The sequence below is a fragment of the Juglans regia genome, chromosome 11 (assembly GCF_001411555.2).
Source record: "Juglans regia cultivar Chandler chromosome 11, Walnut 2.0, whole genome shotgun sequence".
NCBI classification, from domain to species: domain Eukaryota; kingdom Viridiplantae; phylum Streptophyta; class Magnoliopsida; order Fagales; family Juglandaceae; genus Juglans; species Juglans regia.
The window spans coordinates 29,922,850-29,943,362 of NC_049911.1; the positions used below are offsets into that span (position 1 = coordinate 29,922,850).

The following is a 20,513-nucleotide window of genomic DNA, read 5'->3' on the forward strand; positions in this document are numbered from 1 at the left end:
TAATTTTTTCAAATTTTAGATACATCAAATCAAACCCAAAAAGCAAAATCAAATTTAAAAAAAAATATTATTTTATTCAATAGTAGTTTAAGAGTAGTAAATTAGTTAATGGTTTATTGATACACTAACAATCCATTTACAATTTGTCTACTACTTCCTTATGAAATATAATGTTTTCAAATTTTAGATACATCAAATCAAACCCAAAAAGCAAAATCAAATTTTAAAAAAATATTATTTTATTCAATAATAGTTTAAGAGTAGTAAATTAGTTGATAGTTTATTGATACACTAACAATTCATCTACAATTTGTCTACTACTTCCTTATGAAATATAATTTTTTCAAATTTTAAATACATCAAATCAAAACCAAAAAGCAAAATTAAATTTGAAAAAAATATTATTTTATTTAATAGTAATTTAAAATCCATAATAAATTAGTTGATCATTTCTCTTACAAACTCGATATAGGAGAAACAAATTACCACCTGTAATATTGAAAAGTGAATGAAAAAAAGAAAAAAGAAAAAAGAAAAAAAAGACAAATCAAAGAGAAAGCGAAGGAGAAAAAGCCGAAAAAGGACCCGATTCATTGTCTACGTGTTAGATCTAGTGGGGGCATCCCCAGCTATTTAAATGCCTTTACTTTTCTGAAGTTCTGTTCTTTCATATCTCAGATATTTTTCATGGCTCTAGGCTCTTAGCTCTCTCTTTCGCCAGCTTTCTCTCAGTCCAATTTCGTTGTCTTTTCTCATGAAGCAGATCCTCTCTATTCCTTCGCGTTCCAGTTCTTCTCTTTCTCTGTTTCTTCAGCCACCGATTACTATTATATTGTCCGCCTGAGATTGTATTTTCTTGACCTAGGGTTTGCATCGCTGTTTTTTCCAAGCGTATATTTTCGCATTGCAAGGTTTCGCTCGTCATAATTAATTCCTTTGTCGAATGTTTTACTAGATCTCGATATTGCTATTGTTCTTATCTTTTCTTCGTTGCAGAACCTTTTCTTTGGAGCACAATGAACTTGAGTAGATTTCTTTTTGGATCCGCTTGGCTGCCGAGAATCTTATCCCAGACACGTTGCTAGCCCTAGCTAGCTCGGCTGCTCATAAGGTTTCTCACTCTACTCTCTATTTCTGACATTTCTAGCGGGCAAATAGAGCACGGAAAAAGCTCCGTACCGTGTGTGAACGGGTCCTAAAGAGTGCTACGTCTTGTTTATTTCGTTTTTGAATATTTCAGATAACAATCCAAGAAAACCGGGTTTGTTTCAAAGCAAGACTTGTCTTCAGCCATCAGGTTAGTAATTCGACTCTTTCTCTCAATCTTTCTGTTTTAAAGCACTTCCTCTTCGAATCTTTAGATATTTTTTTGCCGGTTTATGTATGGTGGTTAGTACGTACGGTTGGCTTTTTAACTTGCTAGATCATTTCTTTTATGGCTTTAACTTGAATTTAAACTCTATCTTAATCGATGCATTCGCCTTTCTTGTTTCATTGATGTATGGATTTTTTGGATCGGTAATGTACGAATTTTATATGACTGGATATAAGTTTTTATGCACTGGTAATCTGTAAGAATCGGTCCTTTACTATAATTTACAATTTTTTTCGCTGGAGAGTCATCATAATTTCAACTAACGAGCTCCGTACGAATATTCATGGTCCTTTCACGCAAGTTTATAAAGGAAACAGCATAAAATATTTATGCGAGTACCTCGCTTCTTTTTTTCCTCCTCGTGATGATGTGTTACTAACTTACTAGCACATAAGATGTGGTAGTACCAGACATAATTTGTCCACGTAAGTAATTGACAATATATAATCCTACTTACTATGCTTTTCCTGGACCCCAGCGCGTAATCATGATCGTAATGCCCTATAGTCCCTACCATAATCATTTTGTCTGATCTTTAGGTGATCTATGGGTCTTTGGAGGGGTTGAGGAGGGTGCTAGGAAGAGATCAGATTGTATATTGCAAGCTGGTTACTTAGGAGTGTTTGATTTAGTGATGAGTTAGGTTGTTAGTAAATAATAGAATAAAATATTTTTAAAATATTATTTTTTAATATTATTATTAGTTTAAAATTTAAAAAAGTTAAATTGTATATTATATTTTGTATGAAAATTTAAGAAATTTGTAATGATGAAAATAAGATGAATTGAGATAGTTTATAAATTCAAACGAAGCATAGAAGAATGTAGTACGTCGAATATACATTTTTTTTGTTTTTGTTTTTAAATTAGTACGAATATACGTTGTACAAAAGAGAACTCATCTTCTTTTGAAATTATTAAGTCACGGGGAGAAAACCAATTGGAAAAAGGTTCTGTTACTTGAAGCATGTTAAGGAGTATGCAGTACTCTCTTTGGCCATTCGTATTCGTATATAGTCTAAATCGTAGTTCTAAGTCACTTAAAAATAAGGAAAGAAGCAAATTAAAAACTATGTAAAAATTATTACGGCCATCATTTTAAAATTCCTCGTGCATTCTAAAGTCCATTGAACATCAGTTGGGACATAATGTTTTGTGCCACTGTTATGTAAAACTTTTTAAAAGAATAAAAAATAAATAATAAAGAGATCTATAGAATTTTTTACCTCTAGCCATTTAGGTTTGAAAACTGAAAAACCTATAAAAGAGAGTAGAGATTTTTTGTAAGGAATAGACTTCTAGTCTTTTGTCTTAGAATTTTTTGGGTGAGTCTGATGGAAAATACAAGCCCCTTTTTATAGGTAAGACTAGGGACCCTTACTTATTACTCCTACAACTTTTGGGCTGCCCTCATTATTTCATCCATAAAAAAATAACAATGGTTAACTAGTTTACTTATTAAGGGCAATTATCTATGCTTGATAGATGAAGTGAATCATCTTAGATGAAGTAAACCACTTTAGGGAAGACAAATGGTTTTATAGGAAAATCAAACCAAAAGTCTTAAACATTCTCCCACTTGGTTCACTTAATAGGTAAAACTAAAATGACCAAAAAATAATGCCCTCAATTCTATCAAGGTATCCTATACACGAACCATAGCGGTATTGCTCTCTATAGTGAGCATTTTCCTTCCATGCGTCACAATACATTGTATCCCTTAAAATACTTTATGAACAACTAATAAAAGTCATTCAGGTCTAACTTAAATTATTACCCAATGGATATAACGAATTCGTTACTTTATGCATAAAACTGAAACTGAATTCAACTTTATTCTTTGTGAAATATATAGCAACATGAGAGAAATTATACTTTAAATAGGTCCATACGATCCACATGACCCTGAAACTGTTTTATCGGTAAACCTTTGGTCATTGGATTAGCTAACATCAAATCTGTACCTGTGTGCTCAATATACACCACATTATTTTTTATGCTCTCTCTCACATTTAAATACTTATGTCGATATACTTGCTTCTGCTTCCGCTTTTATTGTTGTTTGAGAAGAACACTGCAGCGGTTTTATCACAAAGAATCTTTATTGGTCTTTGAATGGAATCGACAATCTTGAGACCAGAAATAAAAATTTTCAACCACACGGCTTGTGTCGTTGCTTCATAGCACGCAATGAATTATGTCTCCATGTTAGGCATAGCAACTACAAATTATTTCGTACTCTTCCAAGATATAGCTCCTTCAGCAAGAAGAAAGATATACACAGAAATAGACTTTCTGGTGTCTACACAACCGGTTAAATCTGAATTTGAATAGCAAATCACTTGCAAATTTTCTATATGCCTGTAGGTTAACATGTAGTTTTTGGTTCCTTACAAATATCACATCACCTTCTTTGCAACTATCCAATATTGAAGACCTGGATTACTTTGATAGCAACCAATAATCCAACTGCTAGACATATGTCTTGACGGGTTCATACTTGAGCATACATCAAGCTACTCACTGCAGATGCATAAGGCACACTTTTAATCTGCTCTTGTTCCAATGCATTTTCAAGTGATTGACTTCTATGAAATTTATCACCTTTGATTATGGGAGCTACAAAGACTTTACAATCTTTCATTCCGAATCTTTGTAAAATCTTTTCAATGTAGGCCTTTCGAGACAGTCCTAAAACTCTTTGTTTCATGTCTGTAAATTTCTATGCCAATGACATAAGAGGCTTCACCCATATCCTTCATTTTAAAGTTTTGGGAGAGAAATTGTTTAGTCTCATGAAGTAAGCTCAAATCACTACTTGCAAGAAGAATATCGTCTAATACAGGACTAGGAAAATTGTATTTGCTCCCACTGACCTTAAGGATATACTTTGATCAACAAGATTCTCGATAAAACTGTATGAGATAACAATTTTGTGAAACTTTAAATACCATTGACGGGAAACTTGTTTTAATTTATAAATAGACTTCTTCAACTTGCATACTTTCTGACTATCATCACTAATACCCTTAGGTTGTTTCATGTATACCACTTCATCAAGTTCTCCATTAAGAAAAACCGTTTTCACATCCATTTGATGTAGTTCTAAATCAAAATGAGCTAATAAAGCCATGATTATCCTCAATGAATCATTCTTAGATGGCACACTGGGTTGTAAGATAGCGTCTTTTCCTATGAGTTACTTGAGATTATCGCTAGGTATAGCCTCGAAGGCACACTCGATTTGGGATACAGTGATTGAAAAAGTAAAGAGGAGACTGACAGATTGGAAGATAATGTACTTGTCAAAAGGGGACCGAATTACACTAATCAAAAGTACACTTTCTAATCTACCTACTTACTTCTTATCATTATTTCCTGTATCGGCAAGTGTGGCGGGTCGACTTGAGAAGTTACAGAGAGATTTTCTGTTGGGGGGCTTAGGAGAAGACTTTAAATTCCATCTAGTCAAGTGAGAAATGGTGTGCTGTCCTATCTCTAATGGTTGTTTGGGTATCAGAAATTTGAAGTTGTTCAATCGGGCGTTACTTGGCAAATGGTTGTGGCGATATATCAATGAACCAGAAGCCTTATGGAAGACTGTGATCGAGAATAAATATGGTGATTTATGGGAGGATTGGTGTACTAGAGAAGTTAGAAGGGCCACTGGAATGGGGCTATGGAAACATATTAGAAGAGGGTGGGAGGTCTTCCGTCAACACACTAGACTGCAATTGGGTACAGGCTCCAAGATCAGATTTTGGAAGGATGTATGGTGTACCAATAGTGCTTTACAAGACTTTTTCCTACACTTTTCTTAATCGCAAATGCTAAAGATGCCATGGTGGCGGAGGTTATGGAAGTCGCAGGAAGGAACATTCACTGGAACATCAACTTCAACCGGGCAGCATAGGATTGGGAGATGGGGAGTCTTGTAGATTTTTATAGTCTCTTGTATTCTTGTCGTCCAAATATCCAGCATAAAGATGATTTGTGGTGGAGTCCAGCAGGGAAAGGGGTGTTCACTGTTTGTTCCTTCTACAAGGTACTCACACAAGTTCCTGAGATACAGTTTCTCTGGAGAAAACTTTGGCGACATAAGGCTCCTCTCAAAGCTTCTTTCCTTGTGTGGACAATGTCTTTAGGCAAGATTCTCACGACGGGTAATCTGAGAAAGAGGAGGATAATCATTGTAGATTGGTTTTGCATGTGTAAAAGATGTGGTGAGTTGGTGAATCATTTACTTTTACAGTGTGAGGTAGTCAGGACTCTATGGGATGAAGTGTTTAACAGAATGGACATAGCGTGGGTTATGCCGGAAACCGTGTTGGATGTTTTGGCTTGCTGGACCTCAATTCTAGGTGTGCGACAGATCAAAGTGGTTGGAAGATGATTCTTATTTGTATTATGTGGTGCTTGTGGCAGAAGCGCAATGAGATGACTTTTGAAGACAAAGAGAGATTTATGGCGGAACTAAAAATTTTACTTTTTAGAACTCTTTGTACTTGGGTCATTGTTGTGGATTTTAATGATATGGATTTTCATGACGACTTAGTTTCTAATGCACCTACATAATAGGGCATTTTTTGACTTTGTAATTGACAGTTGTTTGGATTAATAAATACTTATTCTACTTATAAAAAAAATGAATCATTCTTAGAGACCGGAGAGAAGGTTTCATGATAATCTATGCATTCCTTCTGAGTGAATCTTTTAGCGACAAGTCTAGTTTTATATCGCTCGACATTACCAGAAGAATTTCGTTTGGTTTTATAAACTCATTTGCAGCCAACTGTTGCTGCCCCTTCTAGTAATTCGACGAGATCCCAAACTTAATTCTTACAAATGGATTCTAACTTATTCCTCATGGCATCCAACCAAAATGTAGATTTATTTCCACTCATGGCTTGTGAAAACGTAATTGGGTCTTCTGGAAGTCCAACGTCAAAATCAGACTCAGTTATGTATACAATGTAATCATCTGGAATAGCAGTCCTACGTATTCTTGAGGATCTTCTTAGAGCCACTACTTCATCATTTGGAGATCATGACTCAATTGGCTCAGACTGTAAATGAGGAATAACTTCAGGTTGAACCTCATTTACGGGGACATGTTGTTATTAAATTGGTGTCACCGCATGATGTCGCGATTTATTTTGCCTTAAGACAACCATTATTCCTCCAAAAGAAGACAAAGTAGTATGTTCATGTGTTTTCTAAAAAATGACCTCTTAAGGATTGACACTCCTACTAGGTTCAACCTCCTAAAGAAATCTTGCATTTTTAGATTCGACAATTCTAGGGTTATGACTGAGACAATAAAATTTATATAATTTGGAGTTACTTGGATACCCAATAAAGAAATCGCTAATTGTCATTGGGTCTAACTTCTTTATGTTAGGATTATAAATCAAAATGTGTAACCCTTTCCACAACTCAAAATGTGTCTTAGATACAGACTTAGATGAAACCCTATTCAATATATACACAGTAGTTTTAAGAGCTTCACTCCACAAGGAAAGTTTCATGTTAGATTTACTAATCATGCTCCTTGACATATCCATTAGCGTACGGTTCATTTTTTCTGCAACACCATTTTGTTGTGATGTGCCAGACATTAAATATTAGGTAACAATGCCTTCCTCCTGAAGGAAATTTACAAATTGACCCTTCATTTTGTTGAGATTTGAAAAAATTAAATTGTTTATTATATTTTGTGAGAATTTAAAAAAGTTATAATGATGAGATAGATGAGAATTTTGTGTCTCATTCCACTTGCCAAACCTACATAAGTCAGCCATATAAAAAGGTTTTTCATGTTCTCTAGTGAATCAATTATGTTCATGTACTGGTAAATGACCCATACTTCTTTAGTTTGAGCTTGCTATAAGATTCATAAACCACTTATTTCTAGTCACTTTGCCTATTATTTGAATTTTCGGCAATTATAGTCGCCAGAAAAAGCCAATATTCTTGTAGCATGCATGTCTATACAAATTTTTTACAAAAAAAAATTAACTAAAAGATTCAACTCAAAATAAAATTTACTGACAGGTTGGCATGTAAAACCAAGTTTGTAGGATTCATGTTTAGACAAATTAATTTTTTAATTTTAACGAATCTTTTCAATTCATCTCATTTTATTTTTATTTATTTTTATATTTAATCTAATTATTATAATTATTTTAAATTTTTACGCCAAATAAAATAAATAATTTAATTTTTTTAAATCTTAAAATAAAATTAATATTAAAATAATATATTTTAATAATATTTTATTTAATTTTTAATTTTAATTTAAATTCATCTCATCACATTTATACATCTATAAATTCACACGTATCGTAACTTTGGAAAGAAAAAAAAGTCACAAAAATCACCATGTCACATTCTTGGAGTTCGTGTAGTTGAATATGGTTCCTATACTTTTGCGTTGTACTTTGCATTTATATCATCCGACCTTTCTTCTACTCGAATTGTTTGTACTTGCTCTGCCATATTTGTGTTGCATTACTCAAGGCAGATATCCTAGGTAGGTCCGCTTCAGTGCGAATCTTGGCATTTTCATGTACATGACTACCACTATACCGCGAAACGGGACCTCTATGCAAGTACCACTATGAACAACATTGTTGTATGCGAACTAGGCTTGAGTTAATGCATGATCACAATGTTTTGGCTTATCTCCACATATGCTACGAATAAAGTTTTCTAGAATCAACTATGCAGATTTAGAAATTAGAATTGCCATCAACATAGAAACTCCACGCAGCCTGATCTCAAGAAAGAATAATCACAATATATATAAATAGATATGTATATAGAATACACACATCATACATATTATAGACAAATATATAAGTTGGATACTTTTTTTTAGATCGTGATTATAATTAATATAAATCATGGTTATATATATTTGTTGGCATATATTCATAGTTATATATACGTATATATAACAGGTATATATATATATATATATCATGAGGTCTTTACATAATAAATATTGTGTCATCTTGAAAAACCTGTCAATGATAACCAAAAGCATAGTCTACTACCCTTATGTATGAGGAAGACCTAAAATAAAATCTATGGATAAATCTTCCTAAATAGGATTAGGGACAAGAAAAGATAAGTAACTAGTGTTCAAGGCCTGACTTAAACTGTTTGACAAATCTAGATCTTCTTGAAATGTCCAACATCTAGCTAATTTAGTTGAGGCAATGGGCTGAATTGAATTAAATTTACTTATACTTCCAGAATATGGTATCAACACCTGTACTTTTATACATTCAAACACATATTTTAATTTATTTATATTAAAATATATTTTAATAGAATTCATAAAATATTACAATTTATATATCAACTCAAATCATTTGAGATAACCTCAACGTCCAAACGCAACTTAATTTTTAACGTCCTGGTTACATGACTCTTAACCGTAGAAAATATATACATTATAGTCTATAGATGTTCAGAGTTATACACACAGCTAGTATTATTTCACTCCGTTAGTGAAATTGGGCACATTTTAGATGCTTTGTTGGTAGACGAGAATATATCATGTGTAGTGAGGAGAAATATTTAAGTCCAAAAACCCTTGCTTAATTTGGATCTGAGGGTATAATGGTTTTTACTTTATTATTTTAGGAGTTGTAATTTGAAGTCATTAGATCCGTGTTTTTATTATTATTTATAATTGTATCTTTATCTTCCTATACATATGATTTCAGTGGATCCCAGAATATATAATATGTGTACAGATTATCCAATACATGCTTGTAAAAACTTTACTTAATTAAAAGATGCTTGTAACAATTTTTCCTTTAAATCAGTGTTCGTCTGCCAATACCTTTGATTTTATCGGCAGATACATGCTTGGTAGCTACTATGGTCGATCTTACGTCACTAACTTGATAAATTTTTCATGTGACTTATTAATTCAGAAAATATCTTGATTGCAACTGTCATGCCAGGAGATTATTTTAAATTTTAGTGTGAGTCGTGAGATATATAAAGTATTAAAGCTGTACATTACTAGTACCGTACGTAGTCCCAGGTTTCGACACGAGTAATCACCGGTCCTCGAATACCTTTTACTTTTGTACTTCCTAAATTCCTAATGTTTTGTTTCTTTATAGTTTATTGTGCTTGTAAATCGTACTTTGTTTCCGAGATGCCTCTGGATGAGAATAGAAAAAAAGAACCTAAAACAAAAACGCTAGGATGAGAATTGACCGCGTTTTCAGGTTGTACTCGTTCATTGAGTCACATTATTAAACCTTATTATTGGGTGGATTTAGGTTATTCTACGTGGTCACTCTCTGGATCGACACGTATCCATCGTTTTTGCCGATGTAGTCCTCGCGTGGTGCGGTTGGTTCTCCAACCACGCCATTCATATCGGCGCAGCGCGGCAAGAGCTTCTTGCCCATTGGGCATAGCGGTCCTATGTCGTTTTTGTCCTCGCTTTTTTGTTGCACAAGATGGGGCATGCTGTTACGCGATATCTTGTTAAAAATTTTCAAGTAAGCGCTCTCGAGTTTTCATGACGATTTCTGTCTACAGAATGGTGGATGAAAATTTCTCCTCGTTATCGCTAACATGTAGGCAACGACTGGATATAAGCCCGCTTGTTAAACACCGATTTGTCTCTATATACACAAAATATTATCTGTTATATCGAAGTACGGTGAAACATTGGTTTTTTTTGGGTTTGAGTGACCGGAAATTCCCGGTTAAATAAGATCAAAATGTTTTAACCGTACTATCTTGATGTTCTGTTCTCTCCTTTTTTTCAACTACCACTTGCGCGTCTTTCTTCTGAACAATGGATATCATTATTGCCAGTTAGAGCTCCATTGCTCCTAGTGAAACAAATTTTCGAGATTCCTTCGATTAAGGCCAGGGTTAGGTGTATTCTTTTTTTTTTTTGTATTTTCATGTGATTTATGGGACTCCGTGTGTGTGTGTATATATATATATATATATATATATATAGATTTCAATCCATTTTGGAATTGATTTGCTTGTTTGTATAAAATTATAATTTTTGTTGAATGCAATTTCATATGTAATATTTTCCCTCTCTTATTTATCTAATAACTCAACGATTGAGTCAGATGAGGATTAGGAACGAAAACTTCCAAGGAAATATGGTGCCCTCCTTTGAATATGGATGGGCAAGGCCACACAACGTCCGCCCATGGAAGCTGGGCAAAGGGCGAGGGATAGAAAATTTGCCAGGATTGGGCTGGTTTCAGCCATAAAATAAGGTAGTCTTCTCTCTCGTTAATCCTTTTTTTTTTAATTAAATCATGAAATTGATTCGTCAAATTTGTGATGATTTTGTTATTATGCATTTTATTAATGACAAATAATATATTTTATACTATAAAAATGTTTATTTGTAGTAAGATATTTAAGACAATAAATTATCTATTCTCGTAATAAATTATTATTTTTTCGTTGTAAATATCTGACCATGAACAAACTAATTTCTTATAGTGAGTTTATGAAGTCCATGATGCGCTATTAAGGCTTCATTTATTTTTGTATATAAGATTAAAGTTAAAAATTTAATAAAATATTATTAGAATATATTTTATTAATATTATTTTTATTTTAAAATTTAAAAAAGTTGAGTTTATTTGATTTTGAATAGAAATTTAAAAAAATTATAATGATTAAATTAGATGAGTTTAGAAGAAAAAAATTATGAAAACAAACGAGCTCGTAAAAAAACTTTGAATTAAAAAGTGAAAGGAAATAAAATCTGTTTTCTAAATGAAAAAAAAGAAGGAATTAGAAATCAGTCTGTATGTTGTAAAACTTGGGTTTAGGTTGTATAGGTGAGTCTTAAGGACTCTGCCGTGGAGTAGCGTTTCCCGTCACAATCCTTAGGTGTTGGCTCGACCGCTCAAGTGGGAAAAATTTTGGGCTTGGCGGTATACTCCATCCAAGATCAAGATTCAAATATCTTTGTATCCAAATAATTTTTAGGAGCCATAAGGGTTGATGGATATTTTTTTTGAATTATTCTGTATACTTGTGAAAAATCTTTTGCAGTGAACTTGCACTCTTAAGGTGAGTAAATAAAATAATTATCATCTGCTTCTCAAATATAATTCAAATATAAATTCATAAAAAAAAAAATAGAAAGACTTGTAAACAACAAAAGAAGAAACACTAATCTCTTCAACATATAACGTAATTAGGGAAATTGTAATATAATTCTGGGGAGAATTTATCTTTTAAAAATATCTCAGTTTTTTCGTGATTTTGTACATCTTTCTGTACAGTGAGTTGAGTTCTATGCATTGGAACACGGAAAAAAAGAAGAAGAGACAATTGTCAGCATTTCAATAGTTTGAGTCTCTCAGACTATTTACAACTCAAGGCTTATGAAGCTGACCATTTCTCTCTTGTGATATTAGTAAATGGCCTGTTTGCTTCGATGAAGCAGTGGCTATAACTCCCTAAACTAAAAAAATACAATCTAGGAGAATACGAGCATTAAAAAAAAAAAAATTATTACTTTTCCGGTTGGTAGCTCTCCGCTCTCGGCTATCGTTTTATTTTACTTAATGATTAAATAAATATTTTTTAATAATATTATAAATATTTTTTTAAAAAATATTTAAAAATATTAAAAAAATTTAACGGAATCCACGGAGCTCCAGCGGTGGCTGTAGAGTCTTCCTTTTTTTTTTTTTTTTTTTAAATAACGAATCAGAGCAAGGGAAAGCAAACCAAAGAGTTAAAAACCGAAAAAGCTGCCCGGAGTGATTGATTACGTGTTAGATCTAGTGGGGGCATCCCCAGCTTTTTAAAATCTACTTGTTGGAATCCCTGCCCACGCTGGTAGAATTTCCTTCTGTTTCGGCTCTGACCGGATTCCGTATTCCCCTCCGTGTTTCGTTTATTTTTCTCTCCGTTTCTTCCACCGATTGCTATCCTATTTTTCGGCCTGAGATTGCGACTTTATTGTCATTGGGTTTGCACGGCTTCTCTAGTCGTAATTTGTTCCTAGAAGGTTTTACAAGATCTCGATTTTGGTTTTGTTCTTTTTTCTACGTTGCAGTGTATTTTCGCGGGAACAAGATGGCTATGAGAGTTGAGATAGTTTCTATTTAGGACGCGCTTTGCTGCCGAGAAATCGCGGGATGATAACGTTGAGATAGTGTATCTTATCACAGACACGTTGCTTGCCCTAGCTAACTTAGCTGTTCAATAAATTTCCCATTCTACCTTCTGTTTTTGACATTTATAGCTGCAAAACTTCCACTGAAAAATGTTATTGTCTAGAATCTAGATAGACTCCGCAACAGATATCTTTAAACAACCGCGTTTAATTATTTACGATTTGGAATCTTTTCAGATAATAGTTAAAAGAAAGCGGATTTTGATTCAAAGCACAGACGGTCTCCAGCCATCAGGTGCGAATTACGATTCTTGCTCTCTCTTGTTCGGTTGAGGTAGTTTTTGTATCTTCTTTTTCCGGTGTATGTATAGTGGATGGTATAGTTAGCTTTTATCTTGCTGGGTCATTCCCTTTATAGCTTTAACTTATTTTGAAAATTGACATTTTCTTTCACCGATATGTGGAATCCTATGTCATGGGCTATAGCCTATACGGCTTGCTGCCAGTTATCAAGTTATTTTAGACTGTATTCTACACGATTCTGTCATTGCTATTACTTAGAGGAAAAAGGATTTGTACCATTGCTATGATTTATGGATTTTATTCCTGGAGAACATCATACTTGCAGGTTAGGAGTTCAGTAGTAATAATTATGGGTCTTTCAGATAAGTTTATGAGGGAAAACCACATAAAATATTGTGAACCAAACTTTTTTGGCCCCCTTACGTTTGATTGGAAACGGAAGATACTTGATTCCTCGATTTGATTGGTTGCATCATTTGGTAGTCTTTTTTTATCATACATCCACGTACATGATTAGATGGGAATACAAACATACTTGCACTTGCACACTTGCCACACAAAGTGCCCATGGCAGTACTTGTCATGATGATTGTGGTACCATAGTCTCTATAATCTTATTTGTGTACGCCAACAAAATTCCACAGTTTCCACCCAAAACGCCCATGGCAGTAAATAATCATGATAGTAGTACTATATATCTCAATTTTTTTTTGTGTTTGTTTATTAGGTGAGCTAGGGGTAAGTAGTTATTTCTTTGAATACTTTTTTGGGAGGTGGAGGGGCAAGTGAGCATATATATTATATGGGAAGCTTACCTAGGATATGGTATGTTTGGGAACATGGACTACCAAATACATGGGATACTTGGGGTAGGCTTAGTTGGTTCACTACTTGGGATTGTGGTATGTATTTTGTTGCTGATTGGGTTGTTCTGAAACGATACATATTTTTTTTTTTAAAATATAAATAACGTCAAGAAAGCCACTGGATGAGGAATTTTAATGTGTGGGATTTTGTACATATTGAGTATTTTTTTTATGGGTAATCAAGAAATTTTGTTCATATGATAATAGGCATAGCCCAAGAGGACGTATGCATGAGGAATACGCAAGTAGGATTTTCAACTGTAATATGAAATTCATGGACATTTTGCCTGTTAAAATCTGTCGTCCTTGCCCTAAGGAACAAGGTTTTAGAAAGAAAGCTTTCAGCTCATCTATTGTCCTCTTGCAGTCTTCAAAACTTCTATCATTTCTCTCTCTTCAAATGCAGCAACACATATGTATTGGAGCCATCTTCCATATTGTTGTCACTTGTAGGTTTCCTTGGTGGCCTCTCCAACTTGTTAGAAAGTGCACCAGCTTTCTAGGCAAGACCCATGATATTCCCACTCTTGCACAAAAGTCATACCATATGATCCTAGCATATATGTTAAATGTAAGAACAAAGAAATTAAAACAGCGCCAGGTAAAACCATTGAACATATGTTGCTGTTCTTATGTTTTCCAATTATGAACAAAAAATATCAAATCTTGTTTTAATTTTTTTTTAAAAAAAGAAGGTATCTCCATTAAAGATCAAATCGAATTCTTTGGGATCTGTAACAGTATATCATGAAATCTTTTTTTTTAGTTTTTAATCTAAATCAAATCCATTTCATTCTATAAGATTGGTTGCTGAGATTATAGTTATTGATGTTTATGTTCTATTTTAACAAGTTTTGATGAACAACACATAATTGCTTTCATTAACATGTACACATTCTGTGAACTTGTGATGTTGATTGCTCTTCAAGAATGATATATGTTTTTGTTAAAAGTAAATAAATTTCATCAAGAAGCTGCAGCCAAGGAAACCCTAGTAAATGGGTCGAATACAAAATAAACTCTTGAAGGCAAATCTAACATAAAAGATTCACAACGTTAAGAAGTTAAAACAAAAGTATCAATAAATATTTGCTTTCCAATCATCTAGAGACCTCAAGATAAAAATTAAACACGATTGCTTCTGGGTGTGTAGTGTGAGCTTATTATTATTATTATTATTGTTTTTTCTGAGGAATAGTGCTGAATCCTTGTATTACTAATGTAATGCTTGGTATTTTCCCCTAGCTATACCTTTATTGTGTCATGTGATCAAATACTATTGAGGGTTGTGCTTGCTCGTTTGATTCAGGCAAGAGTGTTGAGGTCTTTCCTGCCTTTAGTTTTACTTGAAATATTATGTGTACAATTTGCATTTGGTCTAATTTTTAAAAATGTGTTTTTACTTTTTAGAGTTTAGATTTGAGTTGGTAATGTCTTCAAATTATATCAATGTACTTTTTTATAAGCTCATAGAAGTACTAAGATGATCGCATCTCTTCTCCTAGGGATTCATTCTTACACTACAAATTTTGTAGCAACCTAAAGAAAGCCAAAGCCACACCTCAGCTTATACTCCAAAATGACTAGTCAAGTTTACAATTAGAGGCCCTTGGAATTATTTTAAAGCGCAATAACTTCTCCCTCTTAAGCAATGTGGGATCTTATTTACCATATTCTTATACTCGATTAGTGAAAATTCAGATATGAACATCGTATAAAATATGTTGTTCACACTCATGGTGTCCTCATCGTGCTACTTTTACTTTAGAAAGTTTCGTACATTGCTTTATAGTAGTTGGATGTAACACCATATTGCCACATTAGTTGAGGAGGTTAGAGAAGTGTGACGAAGGACTTTGAGTATCCCCTCAATATATTGTATTTAGTCCTCCTAATTGGTGGGGTAAGCTTCTTCAGCAAATTCGGCGGATGTATGTGGTTAAAATGCTCAATAGTACAACCTTATACAACTTTGTTCGTTTCGAGCTGTAGTGTTACGACCTTTTTCTTCCATAACTTGTTGTGCCACCTCACATAACACCTCGAAACCATTGGAACCTAGTCCAACAGGGGTCTCACCATTGTATGTTTCATTTTGTAGTCGAACATAGAGAGAATACTTGCTATTATTCATTGATGTTCAACAATATTTATATATATATATTACATACAATTGATATATATTTACTTATAAAAAAAAAAATATTACATGCAATTGATAGTTATACCCTCACAAGTTACACTAATTACAACCATGTCCTCTAACACTCCTCAAGCTGGGACGTACACTTAGCTTGGTACAAATAAAGCTTTAATTGACTATAACACAATGACTTAGTAAAAATATCTGCAAGTTAATCAGCAGCATCCACAAAGGGTGTATAAATGCCACCACTTAGTATCTTATATCGAATGAAGTGACAATCAATATCAATGTATTTAGTTTTCTCATGGAACACAGGATGAGAGGCAATATGCACTGTAGCTTGATTATCGCAAAATAATTGAAGAGGGACATGAGTGAAAACCCAATCTCTTGAAGAAAGTGTTGCAACCATGTCAGCTCACTCAGACCGAGCTACTATGGTTTGCTTCTTACTCTTCCAAGTAACCAAGTTGCCTCCCACAAAAGTACAATATCCAGTAGTAGATTTTCTATCTGAAGGAGATCTTGCTCCCATCAGCATCTGAAAAAACTTCAACTATAAGATGTCCATTTGGTCTATATAACAATCCAAAGCTAGGAGATCACTTAAGATAACGAAGAATATGGATTACAGCATCCCAATGTGAGACCTTGAGCGTTTGTAGAAATTGACTCACTACATTCACTGCGTAAGAGATATCAGGTCTAGTGATAGTAAGATAACTCAATTTCCCAACAAGTTTTTGATACCCATTTAGATCTCCAAACAACTATCTTTCCTCTTTCAAGAGTTTATGATTTGGGTCCATGAGAGTGTTAATAGGTCGTGTACCCAACGTGCCAGTTTTTTCCAGAAGGTCAAATACATATTTTCTTTGAGATAGGTTAATACCGACTTCAATTCCAAGAAAATATCTAAACTTGCCCAAGTCTTTTGTCCGAAACTGATCATGTAAAAAAATTTTCAGACCAGCAATTCCAGTTGAGTCACTTCCACTAATTACAATGTCATCTACATATTTAACCAACAAGATATGACTTGCATCACTATGTAGGTGAAATATCGAATGGTCTATTTGGCATCTATGAAGACCAAATGCCAATACAACATTAGAGAACCTCCCAAACCATGCTTGAGAATATTGTTTCAAACCATATAATGCATTTTTTAACTTGCACACAGTACCACGACACTCCCCTTGAGCAACAAACCCAGGCGGTTGCTCTATATCAACGTCCTCATTTAAGTTGCCATGTAGAAAAGTATTTTTAACATCCAACTGAAATAAGGGCCAAGCCAAATTATTAGCAAGAGAGATGAATACTCGAACAAAAGAAATTTTGGCAACCAGGGAGAATGTATTGTCGTAATCAATGCCATAAGTTTGAATGTAACCCTTAGCAACCAAGGGGGCTTTTAGATGTTCCACAGAACCATCATGATGGAATTTGATTGTAGATACCCGTCTACAACCAAAAAGTTGTTTACCAGATGGTAGGAGAACAAGATCCCATGTCCCATTATGGTCAAGAGCATCCATTTCATTTTTTATAACTGTCCTCAATCCCGAATCAGATAAAACATCCTGAACTATCTTAGGAACAGAAAGTTTTGAAAGTTGAGAAAGAATGATGGAGATAAGGCATGACAAGAGACATACTGGTTAATTAGTTGTTGAGTAACCCAAAAATGAGTACCTTTTTAGAGAGTAGTAGGTGTAGAGTTTGAAGCACTAGATAACTTAGGATCTGAAGATGGAGACAAGGTTGGTGGAGGCATAGGAGCCGGGGGTCGGAAGCGACGCGAGTACACCTGTAAAGGAACAAGGGAAGTCATTCAACAATAAAAAAGTGTCCGAGAAATAGGGTATGTACTTAAAGAAGGTGACATCAGCACTGGTGAAGCGTATGAGAATATGACTATAGCAGCGATATCCTTTTTGAGTCCTGGAATAATTAACAAAGAAACACTTGATAGCACGTGGATCAAACTTATCAAAGCCTAGGCCGTGGTTATGAACATAGCAAACACATTCAAAGATTTTTTGAGGGAGAGGAAGAGAACAAGATAGAGAAGGGAGAGGAAGGGAACAAAATGGGGAAGGGAGATGAACCATCAAGGACTGATGAAGGCATACGGTTAATGAGGTGACACGTAGTAAGAACACCATCACTCAAAAAATGTTTAGGAACATGCATGTGCAGTCAAAGTGCTCGGGTTATATCTAATAAATAGTGATTTTTGCATTCAGCCACCCTATTATGTTGGGGTGTACAAGGACATGAACTTTGAATAACAATTCCTTTATTACTTAAGTAGCAAAGACACTAGATTGATATTCTTTAGCATTGTTAGAATGCAAAACTTGAACTTTTTGCATAAGGACTCATTTGAATAGTGAGATGAGATGAGATAATTTTAGATAAGTTGAATAAAATATTGTTAGAATATTATTTTTTAATATTATTATTGTTTTGAAATTTGAAAAAATTGAATTGTTTATTATATATTGAATGAAAATTTGGGAAAGTTGTAACGATGAGATGAAATGAGATGGGTTTAGAGTGTTTTTGTATCTAAATGGAGCCTAAATTGAGTTTGAATTTCTTCTCGAAAGACTTTGAATATAGAAAGAAATTCAGATCGTACCTTCATCAGAAACAACCATGTCATACATGAGTAGTCATCAACAAATGTAACAAAATACTGAAACTTGTTAGATACAATGTTGATTGGTCCCCCATATATCAGAGTGAACCAATTCAAAATGACTAGATGCTCGATGGTACAAAAGACATGATGGTGTTTGCTAAGTTGACATGCTTCACAAGGAAAGAAAGACACATTTGCAAGATTCCTAACTTGACGTTTCAAAAGAGAAAGAGAAGGGTGTCCAAGGCAGCAATGTCATTCAAAAGCAGATAATGATGAGGATGTGAGGCTTGAGTGGGTGACTGTTTGACATCAAAATAATATAGACCACCAGCTTCATGCCCATACCAATCTTCTTCCCAGTCTTGAGATCTTGAAGATTGAGTAATTTTACTAATAGACAACAAACTAAAGGGAAAACTAGGAGGGAGCGTATAGAACATATGACAAGGATATAGAATTATTAAGCTTAGTGAATCCAATGCTTGTAACTTTAGCAAAAGTAACACTCTTTGGAGATGTCATAGTATCAAATTTAGATAAGGAATAAGACAAACCGATCAAATGTTCTTTAGCTCTTGAATCGATGATCCATAGATCTTGAGTAGATGAGACAAGCCATGCGAACGCTATACCTGAATAGGCAAGAGCTGATCATACTCATCCTTCAAGATGCTAATCATATCTTGAGTCAAGTTGGAGCTCATTGGTGGTGATGTAGCATCTTGGCAAATGGCTTGATTAGCGGACCCGGATGGTCTACCATGTAGATCCCAACAATAGTCCACCGAGTGGCTAGTGCGACCACAATGGGTGCACTTACGAGATTCACGACCTTGAGTGTGATTACCTTTGGCATCATGCTCCCATGTGCATCTCTACTGCCTCGGCCTTCATGCCCACCAAGAGCAACATATGAAGCAACCAAAGCGGATCTCTCATTAATCTGATCAGAAGGCAATTGAGATCCTTGTCTAGATAATGTGGCACGTTGAAGTCAGGAGAACACATCAAGAAACGAGAGAAGCTGTGGACTTGCCAAAATTTGAGAAAGCACTGACTCATACTCAGGTTTCAAGCCAACAAGAAACCGAACAACATTGAATTCTTCACGTTGATGTTGCATACTTGAAACATCAGAAGTGATAGGTTGATACATTTTTAGTTCTTCACGTTTGCTCATCACTTGAGAATAATACTCTTCCAGGCCCAAAGTACCTTTTTGAACTCAAAGAATTGCTTACACAACTCATAAATACGGGTTATTTTCTCAACACCCTAATACATTTGTTTGAGATGCATTCACACCTCTTGAGCGGTGTCCAAATGTATCAAACTAGTGCAAATATTAGACTCAATACTGGTCAACCTCAATGACAAGATTTAAGCATTTTCTTGTTCCCATTGAGCAATGTAGAACTAGTTGAGTCAGGCATTGGACCAACCAAATGAGTATGAAACATCCATTTTCTTTGATAAGTTTGTTGACATTGGTATCTTCATTGCAAGAGGCTACATAAACCAGAAAACATTCGATGATTTGGAATTATTTACCACCATTCTGTATACATTAGCAATGCCTAATTTCATTGGATAGATGAGTCTCTCGAATGCTTAGATCTATTTACAGCGTAAAATGGATCATTGTAGCCTTAAATAGAAAGTGGTAAATGGATGGTGATCTTGTGGCTCATTAATACACTCCATTATAAGTTTTGAAGTTATTGACATGTTTTAAATTGTTTCAAAGTAACTGCCATGATGGTGTATCTCTTCACCAAAAACTACTTTATAATTTTTTTTTGAAGTTTTATTTTAAATGGGAAAATTGAATCTTCGTCGTATTTAATTTTTTTTAAGTCATGCATTTTGATATAAATTCCAGAGGAATGTTTCTAATATATATTTTTTTGATTGGTAATCAAGAAGTTTTATTCATAATAATAGGCAAAGTCCAAGTACACAGGGGGTATACATTAGAAGTATCTAAATATAGTTTACAACAGAAAGTAGAAAGTCATGGA

At 34.1% G+C, this 20,513-nt stretch overlaps 1 long non-coding RNA gene across 1 annotated transcript; it reads left to right on the forward strand.

Annotated features, from left to right (window-relative positions):
• Positions 1-689: 689 nt before the first annotated feature.
• On the forward strand, positions 690-12,816 carry LOC108984083. Its single transcript, XR_001994964.2, has 5 exons — positions 690-911; positions 997-1,111; positions 1,241-1,297; positions 10,501-10,653; positions 12,759-12,816. It is a non-coding gene; the product is annotated as an uncharacterized LOC108984083 (long non-coding RNA).
• The last annotated feature ends 7,697 nt before the right edge of the window (positions 12,817-20,513 follow it).